General features: G+C 46.7%; 1 protein-coding gene across 3 annotated transcripts in view; it reads right to left on the bottom strand.

The window, feature by feature from the left end:
- The window catches only part of atp5mc1 (ATP synthase membrane subunit c locus 1), a 20,487-nt gene extending 16,048 nt beyond the window's left edge, over window positions 1-4,439 (bottom strand). The window contains exon 1 of one of the 3 annotated variants that reach the window (XR_013789477.1): window positions 4,245-4,434. The gene's annotated coding sequence lies outside the window, so the exon portion shown is untranslated. Of the gene's footprint in view, window positions 1-2,952; window positions 3,042-4,244 lie in introns of those variants that run through there. The other 2 variants (XM_079531986.1, XM_079531987.1) reach the window with 2 other exon arrangements.
- Window positions 4,440-4,665: the final 226 nt, after the last annotated feature.

Below are 4,665 nucleotides of genomic sequence, written 5' to 3'. Positions count from 1 at the left end.
CCAGCAGTCCACTGACTCCTCTACGACCACTGAGGGCAGACCCAGCAGACCCAGCAGTCCACTGACTCCTCTACGACCACTGAGGGCAGACCCAGCAGTCCACTGACTCCTCTACGACCACTGAGGGCAGACCCAGCAGTCCACTGACTCCTCTACGACCACTGAGGGCAGACCCAGCAGTCCACTGACTCCTCTACGGCCACTGAGGGCAGACCCAGCAGACCCAGCAGTCCACTGACTCCTCTACAACGACCACTGAGGGCAGACCCAGCAGTCCACTGACTCCTCTACAACGACCACTGAGGGCAGACCCAGCAGTCCACTGACTCCTCTACGACCACTGAGGGCAGACCCAGCAGACCACTGACTCCTCTACGACCACTGAGGGCAGACCCAGCAGTCCACTGACTCCTCTACGACCACTGAGGGCAGACCCAGCAGTCCACTGACTCCTCTACGACCACTGCGGGCAGACCCAGCAGACCACTGACTCCTCTACGGCCACTGAGGGCAGACCCAGCAGACCCAGCAGTCCACTGACTCCTCTACAACGACCACTGAGGGCAGACCCAGCAGTCCACTGACTCCTCTACAACGACCACTGAGGGCAGACCCAGCAGTCCACTGACTCCTCTACGACCACTGAGGGCAGACCCAGTAGACCACTGACTCCTCTACGGCCACTGAGGGCAGACCCAGCAGACCACTGACTCCTCTACAACGACCACTGAGGGCAGACCCAGCAGTCCACTGACTCCTCTACGACCACTGAGGGCAGACCCAGCAGTCCACTGACTCCTCTACGACCACTGAGGGCAGACCCAGCAGACCCAGTAGTCAACTTCTGCATGCCTGATGAAGGTCTGACCGACCCAAACGCTGCTGCTTAAATAAAATAAAATGCTGTTTGAGTGAAGACAGTGTGAGGGATTCCAGTCTTTTCCTACTCTTCCAGTAAATTTATCCGACGCTCCTGTCCCCGTAGGTGTGCATGAGGACTTGTTTCTCCTCGACTCCTCTGGGTAAAAAAATTATTAGAGTTTCAGAAAACATCTGATGAAGCACCGGACGACAACATATCCACAACATACTGCCTGCAATGAACGTAGTCTGCAGACCTTGTGCACAACACATCCAAGGTGACGGCTATTAAAACTGTTCTGCTGAAGGGTGTGTGTGTTTGCGCATGCACGTGCATGCCCACTCCACCTCAGACATAAACACAGGTCAAATTTGAAATACTTTTACTTCTACTCCACTACATCTCAGAGGTACTTCTACTCCACTACATCTCAGAGGTACTTCTACTCCACTACATCTCAGAGGTACTTCTACTCCACTACATCTCAGAGGTACTTCTACTCCACTACATCTCAGAGGCAAATATTGTACTTTTACAATTATTTAAAAACTTGAGTTACTTTGAATGTTTTGATCATCATTATAAACATACATGTCATGAGCCACTTCAGCCCTATATACACATTTCGGAAATTTGAAAATAGCCGATTTACAAGATAATGTGTTCCGATGCGACGCATTGTGAGCTTGTAGATCTGTCATTTTCAAAGCAGTGTCCTAGTCCTACCTAGCAGCTAGGACCTAGCTAGTCAGTTAAAGCGGTGTCCTAGTCCTACCTAGCAGCTAGGACCTAGCTAGTCAGTTAAAGCGGTGTCCTAGTCCTACCTAGCAGCTAGGACCTAGCTAGTCAGTTAAAGCGGTGTCCTAGTCCTACCTAGCAGCTAGGACCTAGCTAGTCAGTTAAAGCGGTGTCCTAGTCCTACCTAGCATCTAGGACCTAGCTAGTCAGTTAAAGCGGTGTCCTAGTCCTACCTAGCAGCTAGGACCTAGCTAGTCAGTTAAAGCAGTGTCCTAGCTAGTAGCAAACAAACAAACACATCCAAGACATTCCATGAATAAAACAAATGAAAACAAATAAGAAAGTGAAAATAGCTGATCGTGAGCTTGTAGATCTGCCATTTTCACTAGCTTAGGTCGCCGGGCAAATGTATATAATCTCACTTTTGGGTCTGGATTTGAAAACGTTGGTTCAACCACACCGAGTTAAAGCAGTGTCCTATAGCAGCTTAGTAGCAACCCTGCACTCAGGGAGAGGAACAAGACGTACTTTCCCTGGCCAGCCACACGTTTCATAACACACCGTCTGTCTGTGTGTGTGTGTGGGTCGAAGTGCGCGGCAGAGGTTATTACAGTATGAGGGCTCAGAAGATTAAAACAAATAAAGAATAACTTAATTAAAGAGCCACTCAGAACTTTGCAGAAACACTGACAATGAGTTATTAAATGTAACCGAATTAATTTGCCAAAACCACATGATGCTGATGGCACCACAATATATGTATAGTTTCATTATATAGATATATTCCACGGTTACGTTCTTAGCTTACTCATGTTTCATGATAAATGCTCTTTATGTATGTGATGTATTGCCATGCTTTTTTGTTCTTGCTTAATGTAATGCTCTGGATTAAGAGCGTCTGAAATGCCTAAATTGTAAATATGTGTTCATTAATTAATATGCATGTTTCTGTAAATAAAAACATCACTGAATGAAGGAATGAATAATAATAATAATAATAATAATAATAATAATAATGAGGTCAACAGTACGTGTTGTCCCTCCAGGTCAATGCATTAACCCCATGGGAGTTTAATCCAATTAACTATCGACCGTCTGAGCCCAGGAATAGATACAAGCTGTCTGTACTGTTACACGTTTATTACACACCAATACATTACATTAATAAAACAATGAATCATTAATATCACTGACACACCTCCTCAAAGACGCCATTGGAAGCCCTGGAGGACACGGACACACTTTAGCATGTTAGAAGTAAAGTAGCCCACAGCTAAACGTTCCGTTTCCAAGTCCCAATAATAAACATCAAAGAACTGCTTGGTAAAGGTTGTTATTGTAATGTCACCAACCTGCTACCGTACCGTGTGGGACACCGTGCTGTCTCAACAACAGAGTCCACAATGAGCCTGCAGGCTGCTGGGATGATAATACTAATATAAAGTCTTCAGACAGTTAAGTTTTGCTGCAGCTGGCTGGTTAGCTTAGCAACATTAGCCTAGCCTCCCGTAGCTTCCCTATGGTGAAGCTTAGCATCTTAGCCTAGCCTCCCGTAGCTTCCCTATGGTGAAGCTTAGCATCTTAGCCTAGCCTCCCGTAGCTTCCCTCTATCTATGGGAAAGCTTAGCAACCTTAGCTTAGCCTCCGTAGCTTCCCCATAGGGAATCTACGGATAGTACGGAGGCTAAGCTAAGTTGCTAAGCTAGCTAACCCCCCCCCCCCCCCTCCAGTCACGTAGAGTCCTGCAGAAAAAAGGCAACTTGAAGGTCAACAATAAACGGTCTAGAGTCCTCCTCCAACCCTCCGGACCAGGGCAGAGCAGTACCCCGATGTTGATGCACCTCAAACGGCCTTCCCACCCGGTGGGGTGGGTGTAATGAAATGATTACTATATGAAATGAAATGAAATGAAATGAAATGAAATCTATATTTACCCAGGGTATCTGGGCTAAGCTCAAGAACTTGTTTCCAGCCAGGCCCTGCTCATAGAACACATTTCATCGTAGTGATTCAATGCCTTGTTCAAGGGCACTTCAGCGGTGGTAATTTTAACGTGTCGGACCGCTGATTCGAACTGGCGACCTTCCGCTATCCGTTCGGCCACCGCTGCCACTTGTCTGGCAGATAGGCTGCAGAGCAGACACCCACAGAGGTGCTGCAGACACCCTGCAAGGCCCCGAGAAGACATTTTAGGGCTGTCTGTCATTCTTCCCTGCAGGCTGCATGGGACTCGAACCGGACCCACCGGCGGCCCACCACAGTCCACAACCCAACCACAACATGCATATAAGCCATGTCTGTCAAAGTGTCAACCTCTCTCTCTCTCTCTCTCTCTCTCTCCGGACTGTGTCAAGGTCTCTCTACCTAGTTACAGAGACCTCCATGTTATAACAATACTGCGTGTCATCATGTCATAGAATGACATACATGATAAAAAAAAACAATCTATTTTTTAATAATGTCATTGAATGAAACATCCATGTTTCATTGAATGGCCGACACCAGTTCAGATCTGAATTCATCCATTCATTGTTATTATTAATACATTATTAAGCCCCAAATACTATTAACAGCATGACAGCTTCAGACATGAGACACATTGCCAATGAAAGCCAAGCATTCAGAGTTATTTAATGATAACTACCTGGTTTATGGACAGTACAGGGACAGCACAGCAGCGGCTCGGTTCGGTGGATAAAGTGACGATGAGCCCGGAGCGTCACCTTGTGTTCAACAACCTCACCTAGACGCGTCCTCAACGCCCATTGGACGCGGCGCGCCCGCCCCCAGCGCCCATTGGCCCGCCAGTGACCTCTCTGAAGCACATCCAGTGTCCTTCCGTTCCCGGCTGGTTTTTCGGGAAGTCCCGCCTACACACTTACAATGAAGATGTACACAGCGTAATTTACAACATGTAAAAAGTTTGACTTTCACTTCTAATTTGTAGATAATAGCCTATAGAACAATTTTAGTTCGAGTGGCAAGTCTACAAATTAAAAAATATATATATATCTTTTTTTGCCCAAAATCAGTCTTACAATTGCTGTTTTTTCTTTCTTGTTTTT

Source organism: Electrona antarctica (assembly GCF_951216825.1).
Source record: "Electrona antarctica genome assembly, contig: scaffold_39, whole genome shotgun sequence".
Lineage (NCBI taxonomy): Eukaryota > Metazoa > Chordata > Actinopteri > Myctophiformes > Myctophidae > Electrona > Electrona antarctica.
This window is presented reverse-complemented; position numbering and strand designations above follow the sequence as displayed.